The sequence below is a fragment of the Anomaloglossus baeobatrachus genome, chromosome 4 (genome assembly GCF_048569485.1).
Source record: "Anomaloglossus baeobatrachus isolate aAnoBae1 chromosome 4, aAnoBae1.hap1, whole genome shotgun sequence".
Taxonomy (NCBI): Eukaryota; Metazoa; Chordata; class Amphibia; order Anura; family Aromobatidae; genus Anomaloglossus; species Anomaloglossus baeobatrachus.
In genome coordinates this window covers 210,095,035-210,108,760 of record NC_134356.1, presented here as the reverse complement: position 1 = coordinate 210,108,760, position 13,726 = coordinate 210,095,035, and positions in this window count along the sequence as shown.

The following is a 13,726-nucleotide window of genomic DNA, read 5'->3' as shown; positions in this document are numbered from 1 at the left end:
CCAGCGCCTGCGCAGTTCAAGCAATTGGGCTGCGCTGGCGTTGTGTGCACTACATCGCCCAGCATACACGTGTCCATCCCTTGCAAGACAGGGGTGGACACTACACAATAAAACACACCTTGTATCAGCAACAATCCCTTCACATTGACCGGTGCTCCGTGCCCCGCGCCTGCGCGGTGTGTTCAGCATACTGCGCACGCGCGGCGTGCGTTCCACCGGCCAGTACGCTGCGTTCCACTTCGGAGGGACGCAGCTGACACGTAATCCCCACACACTGGCCTGTGCTCCGTGCCCGGCGCATGCGCGGTGCGTTTGGCGCACTGTGCGTGCGCGGCGTGCGTTCCACATACCAGCACACTGCGTTCCACCCAGCAGGAAGTGGACGCAGCCATCAGCATATAAAGCGCCCTCACCCCAGCCACCCTGAGCATTTTCCTGAGGGCCCCCACCCTGGATCACCAATTACAAGGTAGACAGAGAGGCGGTTGCAACTATTTTCACCTGGCATAGAGTATTACTAAATCTTATGTGTTGTTTCTTTATAGACCCATGTCACTACAGCTTGGCTGTCTTCCCCTTTAACCAAAAGTGTCTTGTGAGGTATGTGCCTTATTGAGCACTTTTCATATGAAAAGCACGCTAGATCAATTGCCTAATATTTGTCATATATTAGCAGGTTTTCTGCATAGCCTTTCAGAGACGTGTCTCTCTCATATCACCCATTGATCTGGTTGTTTATCTATTCACACCAGGCTAAGGTAAATCTCATGTTATGTTCATTCATTGCTACATGTGCCTTATATAGAGAGGACGGAGCATTGCCCCCCCTCCCCCCCCGGGGCATTTGCGGAGGCCTGCATGACCCCTGATTGGTGGGGAGGTCAGGGTGTCATGGGTGGGGGAGGGGGAGCGAGCCCGTTTTGAAAGGATTGGAGGGGCAAAGGGGAGGAGCGGCACTTTCCCGCTCCCCTGGCTGAAGGACGAGTCGCAGCCACATTACCTGCGGCAATGGAGTCCGTTGAAAACATCCTGGAGCGGCTGCGAGCGGCGGCTGGCGACCATCCTCCAGGCTGGCTGCAGGCGTCGGTGCAGGGACTCATCGGAGGGAGTCGGGAGGCGGTGGGGGCTCCCCCCCCACGTGAGCGGCGCCTCCGGAGATCCAGACCGCCGGAGCGGTTATCACCTGAGGTGACTCCCCGGGCCCGGTGATGCATTAGAAGCCCCTCCGGGGACCCTCCAGGCCGGGCGCCATGTGCAAAAAAGTCCAGCAGGCCCCGGTCTGGGAGGAATTCAAGAATGCGGCCGGGTCCAGCGGTGGAGAGCAGGCCTTCCCTGGAGTTGGGGGCGGGGCCTGCTCCCACTATGTCAACGGTGGCTGTCGGAGCTGCGGCGGGGCGCTCTGGTGATGTGCCGGCCGAGCGCCCTGAGCCCTGTCTGCGGTGGAGGTCGGATGAGGGGGCGGGCCCTAGCGGAGGGGGCGGATCGCGACGGCTGGAATCGGTAGTGCACCGGGCCTGGCGTGCAGGGCCCTCATCAGCAGAGGCCCCGAATGTCGGGGGGGCCCCGTGGAGTGGGTTGTGGGAGCGGCGTCGGCAGGATCCAGAGGACCGCAGACAGCCCCCTCTGGCAGCCGGCTGGGGGGGCGGACAGCAGCCGCAGGATCAGCTCCTGGAGGGATCTTCCGGCCCTGCGGCAGCAGGGGCTAACGGCGGCGGAGCGGAGGCGCGGGGGCAGGAATCTACTGAGCAGCCGGAGGGACGACAGGAGTCTGGTAGTCCGGCTGACGGGGCCGCTACCCTCGTGCAGCCCGGTGAGTATGGTTCTATGTCTTGTTTGTCTTCCCAGTATTGTCAGGTACAGAATGCAAGGGGGGATGTAGGTCACCCAGGGTTTCGGCAGGGGTTACCCACGGGGGGTGGAGGAGAGGTGTCAGGTGGGGGGGAGGTGGTAGAGCTTATAGGTTGTGTGCGTACGTTGCTGGAGCGGATTGGGGGGGCACGGGAACACGCAGGGCCAGTGGGGGCTTGGATTAATCCGCCTCCCTTGGGCATTAGTGGAACGCCAGTGGCGGGTATTGCTTCCCCGGTGTCGGTGTCGGTTCAGACGGAAAAGAATAAGGAGGACAGGCTTCATTTGGATGATCGGGCGCGGGGGGAGGTTTTCGTCTGTTTTGAGGGTCCCTTGGGTTCCCATCTTAAGACAGAGGTGAAGGAGAAGATATGGAAGGATGAATACGTAGAGATCTTCTCCCTGCTGCCGTTGGCAAAATTTAATTTAGACAAAGGTAAAAAGGACGAGAGCAAGAAAGAGGAGGAGAAGAAGCGGCGGTGGCGCTTGATCCCTCAGACGTTCACTAATTGGTTGCAGGCTTTTGCTATTTTGGCGAGTGTGATAGGCGAGAAGGCGCCGGAGAACTGTTCACATTTGTTTTGCTATATGGACGCTATTGGTGAGGCGTACAGGGTGTATGGGGGACAGACATGGCTTAGGTATGATGAACAGTTTCGTCAGCGGAAGGCCGTTCGACCTTCTATTAGATGGGACCAAAAGGACATCGGGTTGTGGTTACGGGTTATGGCGCCGTCGAGATATGGCCAGCCCTTTCAGGGCGGGGCCGGGTCTGCCGGCCAGTCCGGATCGCAGGGTGCTGGTAGTCAGCCAGGTCAGGGGAGTTCGCAAAAGCCCGGCGTGTGTTGGCAATTCAATGAGGGGCAATGCAAGTTCGGGGCCACCTGCCGTTTTAAGCACCTCTGTACCCATTGTAATGGGACCTCACATGGAGCGGCAAAGTGCTTTAAGAAAGGCAAATCCAAGCCCGGCACCACTCATACCCAAGGGTCTGACGCCGGTGAGGTTAGCCGCGATGCTTCCGTACCTAAATAGGTACCCAGATAGAGAGAAAGCTGAAGTTTTGGGGTTGGGATTTGGGGAGGGTTTCAGAATTCCGGCTCCCACTTTTGCAGTGCCGGCGGCGACAAAGAACCTTTTGTCAGCTTATCAGCATTCGGGGGTTGTGGCCGAGAAATTAGGCAAGGAAGTGGCTTTGGGGAGGATGGCGGGGCCGTTCCAGGCCCCTCCTTTTCCTGATCTAGTGGTATCGCCGTTGGGGGTGGTGCCAAAAAAGGAGCCGGGAAAATTCCGGCTGATTCACCATCTGTCTTACCCAAGAGGTAGGTCGGTAAACGACGGGATACCGGCTGAACTGTGTTCGGTGGTTTATACGTCATTTGATGAGGCCACAAGTTGGGTAAAAAAATGCGGAAGGGGAGCACTTATGGCTAAGACGGATATTGAGTCAGCTTTTCGGCTGTTGCCAGTGCATGCAGATTGTGTCCGGTTGTTGGGTTGCTTTTGGGAGGGAGCGTATTTTGTAGATCGCTGTTTGCCCATGGGGTGCTCAATCTCCTGCGCATTTTTCGAAACGTTTAGTTGCTTTTTGGAGTGGGTTGTTCGGGACGTTTCAGGCTTGTCAGCATTGGTGCATTACCTCGATGATTTTTTGTGTGTAGGTCCTGCCGAGTCGGCTCAGTGTGCCGGGATTTTGGCAACTATGGAGTGGGTTGCGGATCGATTTGGGGTCCCCCTGGCGCCGGAGAAAACGGTGGGCCCAACTACTAGTTTAAGTTTTCTGGGCATTGTAATCGATTCAGTGGCCTGGGAAGTCCGGCTTCCTGAGGACAAGGTTGCGGCCATGAGGGACGAGGTGGCAAGGGCAAGGCGGGTGAAGAAACTGCAATTAAGGGAAGTGCAGTCCCTACTGGGAAAGCTTAACTTTGCTTGTAGGGTGATGCCAATGGGCCGGATTTTTTCGCGACAACTGGCCAGGGCAACGGCGGGGGTGCTTGCTCCGCACCATTACGTTCGGTTATCAGCAGACCACAAAGCGGACCTAGCAGTGTGGGGGCAGTTTTTGGAACACTACAACGGTCGTTCATTGATAATGGAGGATGCAGTGGACAACTTTGACTTGGAGTTGTTTACGGATGCGGCGGGCAGTTCAGGTTTCGGAGCTTTTTTCAAGGGTCAGTGGTGTGTGGGTCGGTGGCCGGACAACTGGACGGCTGAAGGACTGACAAAGAATGTGGCGCTGTTGGAAATTTTTCCAATAATGGTGGCACTTCATCTTTGGAGAAGCCAGTTGGCAAACAAAAAGATTCGTTTTAACTGTGACAACATGGGGGTGGTGATGGCGATTAATCAGTTTTCGGCGTCCTCTCCTCCGGTCGTTCGGGTGTTACGTGAATTGGTGTTGGTTTGTTTGCAAATTAACGCATGTATTACGGCGACTCATGTGCCAGGTGTTCAGAATCTAATAGCTGATTCCCTCTCTCGTTTTCAGTGGGATCGGTTCCGGGTTTGCGCACCAGAGGCAGAGTCCAACGGGTTGGAGTGCCCGGCACACCTTTGGACCGTGGTCTTCGGGCAGCGGGACCACTAATTCGGGCGTCCTTGTCGGGTAACACGTGGACAGCATATCAGGCAGCATGGGGGCTGTGGGAGCAATGGTTGCAGGGTGGAGATTTTTCTGAAGAGGATCAGTTGGGTATATTGCTGGAAAAGTTGGGGGAGGTGGCAGTAGCAGGATGGTCGGTTGCGAAGGCAAATCGTTTTATGGCAGGGTTAGCATTTGGTTTTCGGTTACGAGGGTTACGAGATTTAACTAAGTGTTTCTTGGTTGTCCAGGCGTTGAAGGGTTTTCGAAGGGGACGAAAGATATTGGATGGTAGACGACCTGTGTCATTCGGATTATTGGAACGGCTGGGTGGGGTGTTGGGGGAGGTATGTACATCTCCGTTTGAGGAACATTTGTTTAGGTTGGCGTTTTCCTTGGCGTTTTTTGGAGCCCTGCGGGTTGGGGAATTGGTATCTCCCAGTAAGGTGTCCCCCGGGGGTTTGAGTCGTGGTGACATTATGGCGGTGGACAGGGGAATTGAATTTTGGATAAGGAAATCTAAGACTGACCAACGGGGGGTAGGGAAGCGAGTGTGTTTGGGAGCGGTTAGGGGATCGGATATGTGCCCGTTGAGGTGTTTCATTAATTTTGAACAGATTCGTAAAAGGGGGGATGGCCCGCTGTTATGTCATGACGACGGGTCTTTCCTATCACGATATCAGTTTGTGAGCGTTTTCAGGGCATGTTTGAAGTCGTTGGGGTTAGATCCTAAGTCTTTCGGATCGCACTCTTTTCGCATAGGGGCGGCAACAGAAGCATCCGGGCGCGGTTTGTCTGATGACACGGTTAAACAGATTGGTAGGTGGAAGTCTGGGCGTTTTAAGTTATACGTCCGCCCCCAGGCGGTGGTCGGAAACTGAGTGGGGACTCTTACGGTGAATGGGGGGGGGGGGGGCGGCCGGGGTGTGGGTTTTTTCGTTTGAAGGTATCAGGCACTAACATGTTTGTTTGTTTGTGCTTTTGTATTGCAGAAACACCCCTTCCCTCCCCCCCGCTGGTCTGGATCTTGGGCCATTCCTACGTATTTTGGGGAGCCCGGCGAGCGGATGCGAGAAGGAACGGGAGACAGTTAGGGTTCGCCAGGGACGTGGCTCTTGTACGATGGCTTGGGGTTCGGGGGTTAGGGTGGAGCAGGGTGTTACAAGAGGTGCATAAATATGCCCGATTAGACAGGCCTCCTGACGTGTTGGTCTTACACGTTGGGGGGAACGATCTAGGGGAGAGGCCTTTCAGAATCCTAATAAAAGACATCAAGCACGACTTGTTGCGGCTCTGGGTGTCTTTTCCAGGGATTACGGTAGTTTGGTCAGAGATGGTGGCGAGAAGGAGTTGGCGGAAAGCACGGTCTGTTGAGAGGCTGAACAAGGCGCGGGCGAAGGTTAATAGGGCGATTTCAAAGTTTGTTAGTCGGAATGGGGGTGTTTGTATCCGGCATGTGGAGCTGGAAAGGACGGAAGAGGAATTTTGGTTGGCGGACGGGGTACACCTAAATGCGGTAGGGATCGATTTGTGGACCCTCGGCTTACAGGGAGGTATTGAAAGGGCCCTGAGGTTGAGGGGGGTCTCAGGCACTTGAAGGTTATCAAGGTGCCTTCGTTGTGGCGTGTTATTGGTGGGTCCTTGAAGTTGGTTTAAAATTGTTCGGGGAATCCATACGGGTGTGGATCCCCTCATTGGCATAATTGCTGGTCACCTGGTGATTTGGAGGGGAATCCCGACGGGGATATCGGGGCCCCTGTGGGTGTGTTGGGGTTAATGAAGGATTAACCCTTACAGTTTGGTGCGCCTGAGCCAGTGTGGGTAACGGCTGGGAGCAAGTTGGTTTGATGGTTCGGTTTATGGGGATCACCAGGGTTGTAGCTTCAAGGACCTTACCATATTGCAATTTTATTGGTTATGTATTTATGTTAATAAAATGGCTGCTATGGCCAGAATTATCCAATGATATTCGGTGTCTGCGTAGTCATTTTAGATAAGAATGGGAATGGTGGAAGGAGACGGGAGGAAGACCGGAGTCAGCAATTCCAGGGTCAAGAGAGGACGGAGCATTGCCCCCCCTCCCCCCCCGGGGCATTTGCGGAGGCCTGCATGACCCCTGATTGGTGGGGAGGTCAGGGTGTCATGGGTGGGGGAGGGGGAGCGAGCCCGTTTTGAAAGGATTGGAGGGGCAAAGGGGAGGAGCGGCACTTTCCCGCTCCCCTGGCTGAAGGACGAGTCCCGCCCGCCCTCCCTGATATTCATGGTATGTCTGGGGTGTGTATCATACGTTAGACGGGGGGGGGGGGGGTTTATCGGGTCGTAGTGGCTGATTGGCGTGTTATTGGTGGGTCCTTGAAGTTGGTTTAAAATTGTTCGGGGAATCCATACGGGTGTGGATCCCCTCATTGGCATAATTGCTGGTCACCTGGGATTTGGAGGGGAATCCCGACGGGGATATCGGGGCCCCTGTGGGTGTGTTGGGGTTAATGAAGGATTAACCCTTACAGTTTGGTGCGCCTGAGCCAGTGTGGGTAACGGCTGGGAGCAAGTTGGTTTGATGGTTCGGTTTATGGGGATCACCAGGGTTGTAGCTTCAAGGACCTTACCATATTGCAATTTTATTGGTTATGTATTTATGTTAATAAAATGGCTGCTATGGCCAGAATTATCCAATGATATTCGGTGTCTGCGTAGTCATTTTAGATAAGAATGGGAATGGTGGAAGGAGACGGGAGGAAGACCGGAGTCAGCAATTCCAGGGTCATGGGGTTGACATACTGAGAATTCATTTTCTGTCATGTTGATTCTCATGATGTCTTTAATATGGAGTTATTTATTTCCTATAGAAAGAGGAGAATACCCTTTACAGAATTACTAATTCCTCCTATTGCGTCTGTTAAGACAAAGTGTACAAGGTAGTTTTATGCTTTGTGTCCTATACTCTGTATACATCAGAAAATTCCTAGAAATACATTGGTCACAGTGCGCAGTGTTTTCCTTTTATGTATGTCACAGAGATTACACTAATACTCAAATGTATATTCATCTAGAATACCTCGCATATCTTTATTCAGGCGCACATAATGCCTCATTTATGAAAGTGGATTTCATCGTCAACTACCTATCAAAATTTGATGCATAAGGTAGATAATTTATGTGCGCACTATGATCAATTTTTTCAGTCTGTTTTTTGGAATAGATTCGTATATCATATGATGTTTATAACAGTATCTTCACTATTTTGTACAGGATCTCAAGTATATCCATTCATTGATTCGTTGTGACAAATAATTGTCAAATATCACCAATTTCACTCATCTTACATTTAGGTGGGTGTTTGTCTGTGACATAATTAAAAAAAAAAAAAAAACGACGTGCGGTCCTCCCTAATAATCATCCCCATCAATGATAACGCCGGCTGGCGGCTGGTATTCTCAGCCCGCAGCCGCCCGGTATTGCCGCATCTATTAGATGTGACAATCCCAGTGCATTCCCGGCCCTTCCCATTGGTCTGATGCGGTGCCAATCAGGGTAATAAGGGGTTAATAGCAGCTGCTACTAAGGCCTTTGTTTAGTAATGGCACAGGCGTCTATCAGATACCTGCATCACAAACCTGTAAATGAATGTAAATAAACACAGACACAGAGAAAAATCCTTTATTTGGCATAAAGTACAAAACGCACCCTCCTTCATCTCTTTATTAACCCCTAACACCCTGCAGCTCCGGCGTAATCCACACGAGGCCCCACGACGACACATCCAGCTCTGCTACATCTCAGTTAGCAGCCATAGAGAAGACTGCCAGCTCTGAGTGTAGTCTATTACTGAATCGCAATGAGTGGTGACTGAAGCAGAGACTGTCACAGGCTGCAACCAATTACGGACGAGAGGATGGCCGGTGGGCAAGCAAAGCAGTGCAAGTGTCTGTGGGTCAGTATGGTGAGCGTGCATGTAGACAGATACACATGCACGCTCCTGTCAGAAGTGTGTGCGGCTGTGCCGGTGATGCGCTGTCAGACTCGCGTGGGTCTGACATGACAGCAAATGGCATGGCCTACAGCTCTTTAAGCATGAGCGTGCATGTACCTAGAAACACCTGCACGCTCCTGTCAGAAGTGTGCACGGTTGTGCTGCGATATCAGACTCGCGGGAGTCCCTTGCAAGTGTGACTGTGGCCTAAGAAAAACTGCGTGCTGCTTTTTTTTCTTTTAATTTAAATAAATAATAAAAAAAAAACGATGTGCGGTCCCCCCTAATTTTTAACCCTAGGCATGATAACGACAGCTGAGGGCTGGCATTCTCAGCCCGCAGCCGCCCGGTATTGCTACATCTATTAGATGTGACAATCCCGGTGTGATACCATCCCTTCCCGTTGCCCTGGAGCTATGGCAATCGGGGTAATGAGAGGTTAATAGCACCGCACATCTGCTACTAATATAGCAAGAGAGAGATAAAAAAGTCCTGCACTACCGCAAATTACCTGCAGTATCGCCTGCGGTACCGCCTGTGCCTGTGCCTGAGTGGAGAGCCTGGAGGGTCCGACAATCCAAAAGCGGGGTGCTCGTCATGGGGCAAGATCCATGGATGAACGGTGAGAGTAAAAAGAGACCGCATTCTATCCGCTGTGAAGGACTTCTTTATTCAAACACGTGCAGGGTGGAGGGCTGGAGGCGCACTGTGAGCTGGCTCACAGTGCGCCTCCAGCCCTCCACCCTGCACGTGTTTAAATAAAGAAGTCCTTCACAGCGGATAGAGTGCGGTCTCTTTTTACTCTCACCGTTCACATCTGCTACTAAGCCCTAGGTTAGTGATAGCACAGGTGACTATAAGATACCTGAATCACAAACCTGTAAGTGAATGTAAATAAGCACACACACAGAGAAAAATCCTTTATTTGGAATAACGTACAAAACGTGCCCTCCTTTTCCACTTTATTACACCCCAACAGAGCCCTCCAGGTCCGGCGTAATCTACACGAGGTCCAACGATGATATATCCAGCTCTGCTACATGTCAGAGCGAGCAGCCATAGAGAAGACTGCCAGCTCTGAGTGTAGCCTATTATTGAGCCGCAATAAGCGATAACTGCAGCAGACACCGTCACAGGCTGGGGGCACGTCAGCCTGGAACCAATCACAGACGAGAGGACGGCCGGTGGGCGATGAAAACATGGAAAGCTGTGTGTATGCGATGCACAGTACCGGAAGTGAATGCGCGACCCGGAAGCAGTGTGCTGCCATGACACAGAGTCTCGGTAAGTATGAAACTCTCACTTATTTCTTCTTTTGTTTATTTTTACTTTAATTGCTGAATCCGGATCATGCACCCAGAATCCCGGGCCCGGGTCCGGCACCCAAATATCGTTGAAACCGCACGGATCCAGACTTTTACAGTCCGGATCCGCTCAGCCCTAATTAGGTTTGATAGGTTTGGATGAAAAAAGGACAAATATAATGTAAAGAAGAGACATCTATTGTTTCTTTTCTGGAATTCCAGGTCATTTAAAGTGGGAGTGTAGAACGCTCCAGTGGGCAGAGTCAGGAAAGCTGGATAGAGAAAATGGATTGATACCAAAATCATCCACTACACTCACTGCAACTCCATCCTTTACACCCACTCATACTGACAACAGACAAACTCAATCACCATACGCACTATTAATCAGACAGATCAGGGAGATGACAGTGAAGGAGTCATGTTCCAGGGACAGAGCTCCTGATGCTGGTCCACTTCTATCCCCGTCATCTTTATCACTAGCAAAGACTGTAACCAGACCCAATCCACTGGAATTTGTGACTCGACTTTCAATTCCCAGCTGTGTTCGACAATTTTGAAGGTAAATCTAGAAGGATTTCCTTGTTAACACAGGAGCTCAGCAAAGTGTTACTAATCTTGATTTTGCTTTTGAAGCCAGATTCACCAGTATGTATAATTAATTGTTGGTTTTACTGGTAAAGATGGAACCAAAGTGAAGCTAGCTCAAGATGTTGTTATGGGAATACCTGGTTCGTTGAAAACAAAAATAGATATCAGGTGTTGTCATGATTCTGAGAACATAATTAGCACAGATTGTATGGAAAAACATGGCTGGATTTTTGATTTGGGTAATGAAACAATTTGGAGAGACTTTGATGGTTGTAAGCCAGTAGTCATAGACCCAGATGAATATGGTCATGTAGGGAGCATCTGTTTGAATGAAGTCGTGTCATCAGATCATTATACTAATGAAGTTGGTGCGATGAAAGAAGTGGTATTTAATGTGGATGGTCATGATCCACCTCCACAGCGCCAATATAAATTACCCCCAGAACCAATTGGTCCTATGTCTAAACTTGTTCAGGAATGGTTTCCTCAAGGTGTCATTCGTAAGGTGAATTCAGTAAGTAACAATCCATTGTGATGTGTACTGAAAAGTGATGATACATATCGGAATGATATTGGATTTACGGATGTTTAATAAACATACTCCCAATGTCGCACCGATTGTAGTGGATGCACATGACATGATGGCATGGGTAAACGTAAAGTATTTCTCTGTACTGGGAATTAGTAATGGTTTCTTCAGCATACCTCTTGAGAAAAGTTGTCAGTACAAGTTTGCACTTACGTTTTTAGAAGAGTAATATTTGTTCTGCAGGTTCCCTAAAGGAGCACATTTGTCCCCGAGTGTTGTTCATCAGGCACTAGCGAAGGTATTCTCGAGGTTTTATAGTTCGGACTGCATATTGCAATATGTCAATGATATTCTGTTGTCCACAGAGGATAAGGAATTACATGTTTCCCGTCTGACAGAACTGTTTGAGCTGTTGCATGATGCAGGGTTAAAATTGAACACTAAAGCGGGCTTTACACGTTGCGACATCACTAGCCGATGCTAGCGATGCAGAGCGCGATAGCACCCGCCCCCGTCGTACGGCCGATATGTGGTGATCGCTGCCGTAGCGAACATTATCGCTATGGCAGCATCACACGCACTTACCTGCCCTGTGACGTCGCAGTGACCTGTGATCCGCCTCCTTTCTAAGGGGGCGGTTCGTTCAGCGTCACAGCGACGTCACAGCAGCGTCACTGAACCGCCGCCCAATAGAAAAGGAGGGGCTGAGATGAGCGACCGGAACATGCCGCCCACCTCCTTTCTTCCTCCTTTTCCGGTGGAGACAGGTAAGGAGATGTTTGTTTCTCCTGCGGTGTCACACACAGCGATGTGTGCTGCCGCAGGAACGACAAACAACATCGTACCTGTCGCTGCAGCGATATTATGGAAATGAGCGACGTTCCAACGAGCAACGATTTTTGACATTTTTGTGCTCGTTGATCGTCGCTCATTTGCGTTACACGCTGCGATGTCGGTAACGGCGCCGGATGTGCGTCACTAACGACGTGACCCCGACGATATCTCGCCGATGTCGCAACGTGTAAAGCCCGCTTTAGGGTCAAACTGATGCAGACTGAGGTTTGATTTTTAGGTGTATTGCTAAGCCCAGGAAAAAGGCAGCCATTGCAGGACAGAATAGAGACAATCTCTTCTCTTCCAATCCCAACATTACACAAGGCTCTAAGACATTTTTTAGGACTTGTAAATTATCCAAGTGATTTCTTTAAAATTTTTGCTGACAAACCAGACTTTGTATGATCTTTCGAAAGGTGATGCTGAGGAGTATTTTGGTTCCTGGGGTTGAACAACTGAAAAAGCATTTACAATATGTGTGAAGCCCCTCAGGTGTAGTGTCAGTGTCGGTGCATTACCTTCAGGGACTCCACGTTGCTGGATCTCCGTCACTGGTAGGAAATCTTCTTGTTTGATCGTGACGCCACTCTCAGTATTGCGGTCAGTGGGGACCGCCACTGCAGGTTAGGGGACGCCTGGGGCTGATGGTGGGTGCAGTCGGATGTAGTAGCCTCCTGAGAGTGAGGCAAGCCCCAGAGCCCTGTGTAGGTTTGCAGTACCACAAGTCGCAGAATAACCACACAGGCAGGAATGTCTTTCAAGGGCTTTACTCACATTTGATGGCAGGGTGAGTAGCCCGGGCGTAGCTGGGATGAACCAGGTGGGAACCAGGTATCCTTCAGGCTGACTCTATGAGGGTGACTACTGACTCGCCTTCCTTAGCCCTTGGTGGTTTGGGGTGACCCCGACTTTTAGTCCCTATGGGGGTCACCCAGGGAAGATGCTGCAGCCTCTCTCCCCCTTTGGTTTGCCGTTTGCTTGTTCCCCGGACCAGGCCACTCCAGCTGCTTGCCTCCTGTGACCTATGGGCCCTCACTGCGGTTACGTGGCTGCGGCTTTTGTGGTGTTGTGGCGTGGGCTTTGAGAGCCCCACACCGGCAGGTTTAGCAGGGAAAGGTGGATCTATCCTTGCTTCGGGATCTGCCGCCCGGTTGGGCCTGGTGCTCTCTAGCAGTCTCCTTACTTCCCACTCCGTTGCACTCCCTAGCTGAAGCTGGCTTTCAGGTAGCACTCCTAGTTGACCGTTCTCCCCCGTCTGTAGCCACTGCGCGGACGCTGTCAGATTGCACAGCTCCAGGGATCTGCTCCTCACTTGAGCTCCCTGGACTCTACACTGAACTGGCTCACTGCCCCTCCTCTCCTGTTCTTGCCTACGCCACCTAGCAACCAGACTCTCCACCACACCCCCTGAGAGGAGATGGAGGCTCTACCCCCTCCACTATTCCAGTGAAGGTGAAGGCTTGCCCCCTCCTGGGATCCCCAGGGGTCCTCTCATGGGTACATGTGTGAGACCTGGTCACTATGCGCCTGTGTTCCACACCCCAGTCAGCCTTCTGGATTACCTGTATTGTACTGTCCCCAGCATGGGTGCAGTACTCAGTGGTGCCTGACCAGGTCAGGGGCGCCACATTCCCCCTTAGTTATCACCAGCACGTCCTCGGGCTGCAAGACAACATTTTAAAATGCATAAAACATTAAAACATGTAAAACATTTTTAAAACCACCAGGTATCAGACATCACCACCCTCCACCCACAAGTCCGTTAACCCACCCAAAACCCTCTCAGGAGGCAGGTCACCGGTCCTGTTGGTAACCAGGTCTGGGCCATCCGTTTTACCCAGACCTTTCCTCCAATCTTCCTCTCCCGTTGGCCGCGACTTCAGCCACTTCTGGCAGGATGTAGAGGCGGCTTTCATGGGCTGGTGGTTTCAGGGTCTACCTGGCCTGGTGGATCCGCGCCTTCAGCCCCTTCTGGCAGGATGTAGAGGCGGCCTCCACAGTTGGTGCTGACCAGGTACCCTCTTTGTGGTGGTGAGCCAAGGCCCCATAAACAGGCGTGCTCTCTG